The following is an 11,663-nucleotide window of genomic DNA, read 5'->3' on the forward strand; positions in this document are numbered from 1 at the left end:
TTTCTCTGAACCAGTCTTCTGTGCTAAATTACAAAAAGAGTGACAAAGTGTAGTTCAGTAGCTACAAGATAAAAAGAATAGGACAACTTGCAAGGCCAGTTCAACGACGTTGCGGTAAAAAAATGTTTTGTACTCGTATTATTTAAAAATATGTATTCAACGTGTATTTGAAAAATGTTGAACACTTATTAAAAAAAATTAAAAACATGTTTATGAAGAAATATTATTCATGTATTTGAAAATTGTTAAACATGTATAAAAATGTATTTTATATGCACACAAAAATATACAATGTGTATGAATAAATAGATATCAAAACATACATTTGAAAAAAATCTTATTCATTGCAAATACTTGTATAAAATGTTCCTGATGTATTCAAAAAATGTGTACAGAAAAATGTATACATGTATTAGAAAAGAAAAAAAGGAAAAAGGAAAAACAAAGGATTAAAAAAATAAAAAATGAAGAAAACCAGAGAAAATAAAAATAAAACCGCTGCAAACAGTGAAAAAAATCATTAAGAAATCACAGAGGGAAGAAAAAAATACGCGTCCTCTGCTACAGTATTGGCTGGCCCTGTAGCCCCCGCCCCAGAGGCGAGCCGGAGCTCTTGCCTCGCAGTGGGCGATAAATAGCTCTGGCGCTAGAAAAGGGTATCGGCCCAGATTTGGGAAGACCCGTTACAAGGCCGTAGGCCCTTCGCCGTCAGGCACGGCAATGGTCGCCGGCGCCGCCCACTTCGACTCCACACCCCAGGGCACGCGCCACGGCCATCCGTCGGAAAAAAGCTTGCTGTGCTTCCCCCAATCTCTTCCAGCTCCGGTTTCGAGGCGGAGGCCGATTGGGAGGGGGCGGAGGTGCTGCACCTCGCGGACAAATCGAGGAATAGCGCCGAGAGCTAGGCATGTGATATGATTGCATTTCTTCCCTTTTGATAGCTCAGGTCCTCAGGCCGTCAGGCGCCAACTCGCGTACCATGCCATATAATTTTGTGTTAGCCGACAAACTCCGAACATGCTTGGATGGTTTGGTAGAACAAACAAATACTCGTAATTCGGAACGGAGGGAGTACTTTGATTTGAATCCACGACCTAGCGAGAGAGATTGGGGAATAAAAAGCGGAATTCTTAAGCAACAATGTGTAAGCAGACCACTTATCCGGATGGGTGTGGACTTAATGTACGAGTACCGATTAATCAACCACCGAGTTCTCAAATGGAAGGGGATGCTTCATGCTTGTCTATTACCGGTAGTAAATGAGCAGTATTAGAAACTGAAACTGAAACTGATAATTGCTGAACTCCAGTCTAAGGACGATCAATGACGATGCTGTTAAGAAAATTACCAAACATTATCTAAGCGGACGCGACAATAACATAATAGGCGTTTTCGTTTCACCGTCCAGATAAGAGGCTTGTCTCTGACATCCTGCCGGCATGATCAGAGTGGAAGTTCCCCTCGTTGCTTATTGTTGGAACTCCGGAAATCGTTAACTGGAGCAACCTTGGAACCGCCGGCAAGCACATTTTCAGCCTTGAAACAACCTCAGTCATGGTTGGCCTTTCGATGGCTGCGTTTTCAACGCAGTTCATGGCAAGGTCTACCACACTCTGCAGGGAACTGACATCGTACCCATCTAGCAGCCTCTTGTCTACGACATTGTCAATGCTGCCGCTAGCTATCTTTTGCCGCACCCAATTTGGTAGGTGGACAGTTTGAGGGTCCATAAAGACTGGGGGTTGGCCGGTGATGATCTCCAAGAGCACAATGCCGAAGCTGTAAACGTCTGTCTTGACAGTGAGTTGGAAAGTTGCATGGTACTCAGGGTCGAGGTAGCCAAGAGTCCCAGCAGCAACAGTAGATATGTGTGTGTGAGCATCGCTAAAAGCCCGCGAAAGCCCAAAATCAGATATTACCCCCACCAGATTCTTGTCTAGAAGGATGTTTGGGGTCTTCACATCTCTGTGCACTATTGCTGGGATGCATAACTCATGTAAATACTCAAGTCCTGTAGTTTATCAAAACGCGTACTTTGTCAACACACACATGACCTCAAAAGAAAGAAAACTCACACATACATACATGGGCAAACACGCAACTGAAATACGGACCTTGTGCAGCATCAAGTGCAATATGAAGTCGTTGTTCCCAATTCAGACTGTTATCTCCTGCATCAGTACATACCAAATTAATGTAAGTGCCATACTGCCATTCGTGCATGATAGCATAAATACCAGTTTTTCTAATACTTGCACATATTTTCTTAGATTGACTCTCTGCACATATTTAAGCTGGCAATGATGGACACACACACAATGATTAACCATAGGTCCATAGCATCCATTGTCCTATTAAAATCTAAGTCCTTTTCTGCTGTGAAGCTTGATCCACAACAAGGTAACTACCATGCCGAAGATAGTCAGACGGCATGTCTGTGAGGGATTAGGTAGACATAGGTTTAGACAAGAGAATAACTTGGAGAATAGATTGATCATTATTGACTGTTTCCCAAACCATACATGACCTCCTAACTTTTTTTTTGAGAATATAATACTCCCTCTGTTCCTAAATATAAGACATCTTGCAGTGAATATAGGAACAGGGGTAGTACCTCCTATTTTTTTGCGAATATAATACCTCCTAACTTGACACCCATGGTGTTGTACTCTTAACTAGAAACCCTCTAATATGAATATCTGAATTCATACTTTCTTAATCCTTACTGTTCCTAATTAAGCTTTCATAATTCTATCTGTAACTCATCTTTCCCAGTTCAAGTTGTTTCCTTCCTGAACTCTTCCTAGTCAAGTCCTTCATTTTTGAATCTGATTGGGTGTCTCTCGTACCAATTGTACATATTTCCAGCCAGCCGACCTCAGTGCATTTGATTCTGCTTTGAGTCAATGTATACTAATGTCCACAACATTTTATTCGCTTTACCAGAGCATTTTTTTATACAAATCCAATTATACATATTTTTCTTGTTCCTTTGTTTCTTACTGGCCTTTGAAAGATGTACATGTTTATAGTTTGTGACTATCATGCCATGCTTTTGAAATAATAGTTTAACCGTGGTAGCCCAAACTTGTTCGATGGCCATGTCATGGTTAAGGCTTTAAGTATATGCAGCTCTAGGATGTAGCTATGGTTGCCTCACTTGTTAGTCAAATATCTATACAGAGCAAGTTAGGCCTACCAACTCAACTGTATTGACTAGCAGCAGCAATTACAATCTAGGTAATCAACTATACCTTCAACAAGGAGATTCAGTTTCAAAAACCTGATTGCAGTACTATGTCAAAGGCAGAATAGTTTGATTTTAGAGTTCCAATTTTGTACTTACAACTAGGTCCTGTCCAATTTTATTTTTATGGATGCACAATATATTGATGGTGATTCCCAAAAGAAAATCGTTGGGACGGAACCATCTAAGCGACGCGCCATATCGGAACCCAGGTGTGGTGTCAAATGGGTAAGGGCCGGGCCGTCACCCTCCTGGTGGCGCGCCATATCTAGATCTAAATACGGTGGCAAGTGAGCAAGTATCGGGTCGTCGTATCCTTAGTGGGGCGCTACATCGACGCCCGGGTGTAGTGGAAAATGAGCAAGGGTCTTCGCATTTGACTCGACAAATGCGAAGGTTAAGGAAGCTAGCCGAGCCTAGGAGGATCCGCCTAGGTAGCTGGAACGTAGGGTCCCTGACAGGTAAGCTTCTGGAGCTAGTTGATACAGCGGTGAGGAGAGGTGTTGATTTCCTTTGCGTCCAAGAAACTAAATGGAGGGGACAGAAGGCGAAGGAGGTGGAGGATACCGGCTTCAAGCTGTGGTACATGGGGACAACTGCAAATAGAAGTGGAGTAGGTATCTTGATCAGTAAGAGCCTCAAGTATGGAGTGATAGACGTAAAGAGGCGTGGGGACCGGATTATCTTGGTCAAGCTAGTAGTTGGGACTTAGTTCTCAATGTTATCAATGTGTATGCTCCGCAAGAAGGCCACAATGAGAACACCAAGAGGGAGTTCTAGGAAGGCCATGACATGGTTAGGAGTGTACCTATTGGCGAGAAGCTCTTCATAAGAGGAGACCTCAATGGCCACATGGGTACATCTAACACGGGTTTTGAAGGGTTGCATGGGGGCTTTGGCTATGGCATTGGGAATCAAGAAGATGTCTTAAGCTTTGCTCTAGCCTACTACATTATTGTAGCCAACACCTTGTTTAAAAAGAAAGAATCATATTTAGTGACTTTTAGTAGTGGTCAACACTCTATCCAGATTGATTTCATCCTCTCAAGAAGAGAAGACAGGAGTGCTTGCCTAGATTGTAAAGTGATACCTGGAGAGAGTGTTGTCCCTTAGCCTAAGCTTGTGGTGGCTGACTTCGTGTATTCGTGTCTAGCGGGATAAGCGCACCAAAGTCGTTAGGATGAAGTGGTAGAAGCTCAAGGGGGGTGTGGCTCAGGTGTTCAAGGCGAGGGTCATTAAGGAGGGCCCTTGGGAGGAAGGAGGTGATGTACACAATACATGGATGAAGATGGCAACTTGCATTCGTAAGATGGCGTTAAAGGAGTTTGGAGTGTCCAGGGGAAGTGGAAGCATAGCTAAAGATACATGGTGGTGGAAAGATGATCTCTAGAAGGCTATTAAGGAGAAGAAATATTTCTTTCAGACGCCTTTACTTGATACGAGTGCAGACAACATAGAGAAGTACAAGGTGGCAAAGAAGGCCGCAAAGCGAGCTATGAGTGAAGCAAGGGGTCGGGCGTATGAGGACCTCTACCAGCGCTTAGACACGAAGGAAGGTGAAAGGGACATCTATAAGATGGCCAAGATTTGAGAGAGGAAGATGAGGGATGTCGACCAAGTCAAATGCATCAAGGATGGAGTAGACCAACTCCTGATGAAGGGTGAGGAGATTAAGCATAGATGGCGGGAGTACTTCGACAAGTTGTTCAATGGGGAGAATGAGAACTCAAAGATTGAATTGGACAACTCCTTTGATGATACTAGCAAGCATTTTGTGCGGCGAATCCAGAAGTCCGAGGTCAAGGAGGCTTTAAAAAGGATGAAAGGGGGCAAGGCGATGGGCCCTGATTGTATCCCCATTGAGGTGTGGAGAGGCCTCGGAGACATAGCGATAGTATGGCTGACTAAGCTTTTCAACCTAATTTTTCGGGCAAACAAGATGCCAGAAGAATGGAGACAGAGTATATTAGTACCAATATTCAAGAACAAGGGGATGCTCAAAGTTGTACTAACTACCATAGAATTAAGTTGATGAGCCATACAATGAAGCTATGAGAAAGAGTCATTGAGCACCGCTTCAGAAGAATGACAAGTGTGACAAAGAATCAGTTAGGTGTAGCGGAGATGCGCATGTTGAGATGGATGTGTCGCCACACAAGGACCAGGTCCGGAATGATGATATACGGGATAGAGTTGGGTAGCACCGATTGAAGTGAAACTTGTCCAACATCGTTTGAGATGGTTTGGGCATATTCAGCGGAGGCCTCCAGAAGCTCCAGTCGCACAATAGACGGCTAAAGCAGCTGATAATGTCAAGAGAGGTCGGGGTAGACCGAGCTTGACATGGGAGGAGTCCATAAAGAGAGCACTGAAGGACTGGAGTATCACCAAAGAACTAGCCATGGACAGGGATGTGTGGAAGCTAGCTATCCATGTGCCAGAACCATGAGTTGGTTGCGAGATCTTATGGGTTTCAGCTCTAGCCTACCCCAAATTGTTTGGGACTATTGGTTGCGAGATCTTGTTGTTCTTGTTGTTCCCAAGTTGTTAATGAAAGCTGTTGGCATCTGGGTCCCTGTGTAGTTGGTTTCTTAGAATGTGAAACTCCGAACTGGTTAACTTGCTTTTCAGAGCGAACAAATATTAGTTTTGATTGAGTGATTTGAATTTATCGAGTTAAAGTACAAATGGTCTCTGTAAATGTCGAATAAAAGTTAGTCAACTATGCTTCATATAAACACTAGGAGAGATTAAGAGGCAAACCTCCTCTTAAAAGCTGTTGAAGATTTCCTCTGGGCATGAAATCATAAACGAGTGCTAGACACTTCTTGTTCTGGCAATATCCTTGCAAAGTCACGAGGTTCTTGTGATGAACTTTGGACAGGGTTTGCACCTGCAGCAACAGATATAAGTATCAAATATCCTAGAGATGATGCCAATTGCATCACTTTATTTGATATGGACTCTGCAAGGACCCTCTTGGGAGCATGGCATAACTTTCCACCCGTATTACTTTTACACCGGTAATGTACTTGCCGCAACCAAAACAGCCGAGATTTTAAGTGGGAGCTCCCAAGGTTTGACGATTTTTCCGGGCATAACACTAAAACCGGGCGGAAAGGAAACAACAAAAAAAGACGAAGCAAGCGCCAATTACGGAATCGTATGTTTCATTTTCCGGTTCCGACTAATACGGGCGTATTGCGCTCCGAAACGGCGATCCAAGTATGGCCTAAAGGGTTTTAGATGTCTTGCAGACATTATTTGCTTTCTATTGAAGAAAGCATTGATTTGACCTAGTTTGTTTTGTGGTATACCTCAGGGAGGAAGTCTGTGGAATCTGCTATTGATGTCTCCATAAGCACCTTCACAGCTACCTCATCACCATATTCAAGTGTGCCATGATAAACGATACCGAAACCTCCTTTTCCAATGATTGATTGGAAGTTGCTTGTAATGAGCTTCAGCTCTGCGTACGTGAACCGTCTAATATCAATATGTAGGGGAGTTTCGTCTTCATACATAGCATAATCCTCATGGTCTCCCGACTTCCCTGCCGTGTCAAAATGTTGTGTTTTACATGAAATTTAGGTATGAATCTGTTGTCCAATATCTACCACCTATCGAATTGAGGGAATAAAACATAGAATTTTCTTTTACCTTTCCAGCATAACTTCCAGAGTATGCACATCACTACAAGGAGGGATACCAGTACGACAGGAACTATGACAGCAATGAGCACAGTAGGTGTGGTGTTCTTCTTATTTGAACAGTATGTATCATTGACTTTTGAGCATATGGGATTGCCTTGTAATCTGGTGGCACAATTATGCAACATATACAACAACAAAAATCATCTCATAAGATCCTAGCTACAATAGTTTTATAAAATTATGATTAGAAGGTGCCTACGTTTTCTAACACAACTAACCTACTAAACATGTTGCACTATGAACAAACAACTTCATTATTTCTCATCTATGCACTCTAAGTGAATAAACTTCGTGGTTGAAAATCACATGCAGTTACATAGGTCCTTATCTACTTATGTTGAGAGCCCATGGATAACGAAGCATTTATAGTAGATAAGGAGTACATGTAACTGAGGGCATGTTTGGAACAATACAATGCTCTGTGAAAGTATGGCTTTACACACTTCTTGTGGCACCCAAATTGGCTAGCATGACTTTGTGAAATTTGGTAAGAGTTCATTCATACAACAAGTGGAGTAGCTGTGGCATGGCGCTAGAAAAGTGTGGCGTGCCACAAGTATGATGCTACCAAACAGTGGCCAGAAAAGGTCAAACTTGTTAACTCTAGTTTGGTAAAGTGTGACTCCGAACCAAATGTTTTCTAAACAATGTGTTTACATCGTATACGCAAAGAATGTTTGCTAAATCTTGATATTATTTTAATGACAAGTAACCAATCATGGGTTGAGCCTATTCCTGCAATTAAAAGAAGCGATTGTGTAACAGAGCATGCGAAACCTTAATTCAAGCAGGCCGTCCTGAAATCTTTGAAGAATAGAATCAGGGATTGGTCCATCGAGCTGGTTATTTGACAAATTTCTGTAAAATAATATATAAAATCATTTTCTAAAATTTATATGCTCAACCAAAGATTTTATGAGGAGAGAAGCTTACAGAACTTTAAGTGAATTTATTTGGTAGTCTGGAATAGCCCCCGTCAAATTGTTGTGTGATAAATCCCTATATATGTTTTTCACTTAGGGTCACAAAGATGTCAAACATAATCTCATTTAGCCCATCAATATTATGCGGTAGGCATCACTTACAAGTTTTCTAGCGATGAAATGTTCATGAATGATATAGCTAGACCACCTTTTAGTCCATTGGCAGACAGATCTCTGCAAAAACAACAATGTATTGTAATACAAGCCATTAATCTAGTGCTAGCATCGAACTAACATCCATTTTAAGATTATTTAAGTATCTTTCTGTGGTTCGGTTTACACTAAATTACATGTGTTTTCAAGATCTTAGCCAGTAAGACCTGTGACTGAGTCTCTTAATATATATACTGAATCATGATATTTAGATTTCAAAATGTATATGGTACAAGTCCTGGTTTTGTTCTTACATTGCAACAATTCTCGGATTCTGGTTGCTTTTAGGGTAGTCGCAAGTCAAATCTTCCCAGGAATACTCTCTTGGGGAGCATGGATCACCATTCCAGTTTTTTCTTGCTAAATTGTAGCGCTTCTTGACTTCTTTCATGTAGTGCACTATAGAAACAAAAGAGGAAATAAATAGGAACGGAATAAAAAAACTGTATATGTTGGGTATGGGAGCTTATAATTTTTAAAAGAGACGAAACTGTGATGTAAGATTGGTATTTTCCAAGGAGGTTGAAACCCCTGGCCTCTGCATCCATGTGACGCACACTACTATCTTTACTGAAGTTGATGCAAGGCAACGAGGCCAAATCATCGACAAGTGGATTAGAAAAAAAACATCCTCTAGAAGATGGCCGGAGGTGTTGTTTAAGCAGTTCAACCAACTGAATAAACTGCATGATAATAATGTGAATCAACCGACATGGCAAGTTGTAATGCACACATTATATAGTACATTGTATCTTACCGTCGTTGGAGTCAGTGGTGAGGTTATCCATCCGGACGAGAGTGTACAACTCAAACGCGTTGATGAGCGGAGGGAGCCTTGACCTGCGTGTCTTGTTCAGGAGGAAGGTCGCTGTAGGATTGTGCAAGAACCGCCCGTTCCCGTACATGCTGTCCACTCTGAGTCGCGAAGGTGCAAAGTCTCGGAACAGCAAGTCATTGTCGCTGTAGATGTTGAACCTCCTGTTCTGGTTGCTGAGGTTGATCTCGGCAAAGTGGAAGATCGGGAGAAGCTGCAGGTTCTTAGGGTCCAGGTTGGGACCCACTCCCATTTTGATCTCGAAGTAGGAGTAGTTCGTGTCTAGGGTTGTGGCCTGCTGGAGGATGCCCTCTGGTACCTGGAAGGCATGGTTGCCAGGTAGCCTCCTCACTCGACCGCTGGTGTTTACGCTGATCCAGGGGTAGGAGTTTTGGGGCCAACTCTCCCAGAACCGGTCGTAACTGTCCGTTGGATATCTTTATTGCACACAATGACAAGGGAAAACAAGTAAATAGCTAGCACAAAGCCAAAAACAAACTACTCTTTTGGTCTTTACTTAAAGGCACTTGATATGGGAACTGGCATCCCAATTTTTTGTCACCTTAAAATGTACTACTAGCATGTATTATTTTTTGTTAGAAGCTATTGCAGGATTCAGGAAACCGAATTTAAAACCATTGACATTTATAATTGTGATCCAATCAAATTATGGACGCCAGTCCTGTCTCACCTTGTGATAATTTCAGTGGCTTGACCAAATCTGATTCGTCTAAAGTAGCTGACTGACACTGAAGTATTCACAAAAGGGTACATCAGATCTTCAAGTGGCCTCAACTCCAGAGCAGACACAAACGGAATCCCTGTACCAAAGTTTATCAGACAGACGAACACCAAGTTGGCCGGAGCAACGGTGATCACCTCCTTCCATATCGTGAGTGTTGGATCCACACTTGTCAAGTTCACCGCCTCCCAGAAATTGACACCGATATGGAGCCCAAATAAAAACGGAGATCCGTCCATAGTCCTGTTCAACCCGTCGTAGTTGCCGTAAGTAAACATAGCCCTCAACAGAAACTTTTTTCCAATGGTGGATGGCAGCGTGTAGCAATTTCGTGGACCGTCAGGGAAGCTTCTCAGGGTTTTTTGTTGCTCATTCCCTGCACCAGCCATGAACTCCGCTGAAATTTTGTGACTCAAACCGCCCTCGGCAAATCCACTGTCAGAATCGTACTGTATTTCTGTTATGGTGTCGTAGTAGGTGCTATTGTTTCCACAATCGATGCTTACGAACTCTGCACACGGAGAATATGTATCAGTTTCGTGCGTTTCGAGTTTAAGATCTATACGAAGATCATGACTGCTGTGACTAGATATTCAGTAGGAGTAGCTAGTAAATACGTTTATTGTTAAGATTTCAGTTAAGTGGGATTTCTTAAGTTACACGCTGAGCTGAACTGAAGTAAACTGAAATGTGCAGATGGAGCAGGGGCTGAAGAGGTTGAGGATCGATAAGTGAAGCTTGTATTACCCGAAGTAGACTGCCCATGGACTGGAGTCTTCATCACGACCAGGATGAACAGCAAGGCCAAGCTCCGTGTCGGTCTTCTACTTGCCGAGCAACTGAAGCTGATCACCATGTATTCCTCGGTTCCTGCAGTGTTCTGAAGCAATCATGCAAAAACTAAGAGGCTTCGCATCTGGTACAAATGACTTGTGTACGAGCTATATAGCAGACAGACAGACACAAGTAACACAGTTTAGTAGTATTTGGATTGACTTGGCCTGGGCGCTCGGTTAACAATGTGGGGAAACAGAACGGTTTGCTCATCATGAAAGCATCATCTAAGAAAGGAAAATGCAGCCTGCTCTGGAGTTTACTTTGACAATCTCTGCGCTGACGTACTGCCCATCAGCGTGATAATGAAGTACGAGCTCAAGATTGGTGCATTTGGACGAATCATGCATGCAGCTCGCTCCTAGAGGCTATAGCCACGCGAGCTGACATTGCTCCGAACCAGTCTTCTGTACTTCTGTACTAAATTAAAAAAAAAGAGTGACAAAGTGTAGTTCAGTAGTTATAAGACAAAAAGAAGAGGTCAACTTGCAAGGCCAGTTCAACTAGTTACAAGACAAAAAGAAGAGGACAACTTGCAAGGCCAGTTCAACGACGTTGCGGTAAAAACAATTGTACTATTATTTTAAAAAAAATATTCAACGTGTATTTGAAAAATGTTGAACACTTATTCAAAAAAATATTTTTGAAAAAAATATTAATCATGTATTTGAAAATGTTAAAAATGTAGAGAAAATATTTTTATGAACATAAAAATATACAATTTATATATATATAAATAGAAATCAGAACATATATTTGAAAAAAAATCTTATTCATTGGAAAATTTTAAACGCGAATAAAATGTTCCTGATGTATATGAAAAATGTGTACAGAAAATGTATACATGTGTTAGAAAATAAAAAAATAAAAGGAAGAAAACCAAGGGATAAAAAAATCTAAGAAAACCAGAGAAAATAAAATAAAACCGCTGTAAACAGTGAAAAAAAATCATTATGAAACCACAGAGGGAAGAAAAAAACACGCGTACTCAGCTACAGTATTGGGCCGGCCCGGTAGCCCCCGAGCAGAAGCGAGCCGGAGCTCTTGCCTCGCAGTAGGCGATAAATAGCTCTGGCGGAAGAAAAGGGCATCGGCCTAGTTGGGAAGACCCATTACAAGGCCGTAGCCCCTTCGCCGTCAGGCGCGGCACTGGTCGCCGGCGCCGCCCACTTCGACT

The 11,663-nt window shown here is 42.2% G+C and overlaps 1 pseudogene; it reads right to left on the reverse strand.

Moving 5' to 3' along the window:
- Nucleotides 1-312: 312 nt before the first annotated feature.
- On the reverse strand, nt 313-10,606 carry LOC123062364 (probable LRR receptor-like serine/threonine-protein kinase At1g51810; annotated as a pseudogene).
- Between the last annotated feature and the right edge of the window lie 1,057 nt (nt 10,607-11,663).

The sequence above is a fragment of the Triticum aestivum genome, chromosome 3A (genome assembly GCF_018294505.1).
Source record: "Triticum aestivum cultivar Chinese Spring chromosome 3A, IWGSC CS RefSeq v2.1, whole genome shotgun sequence".
Lineage (NCBI taxonomy): Eukaryota > Viridiplantae > Streptophyta > Magnoliopsida > Poales > Poaceae > Triticum > Triticum aestivum.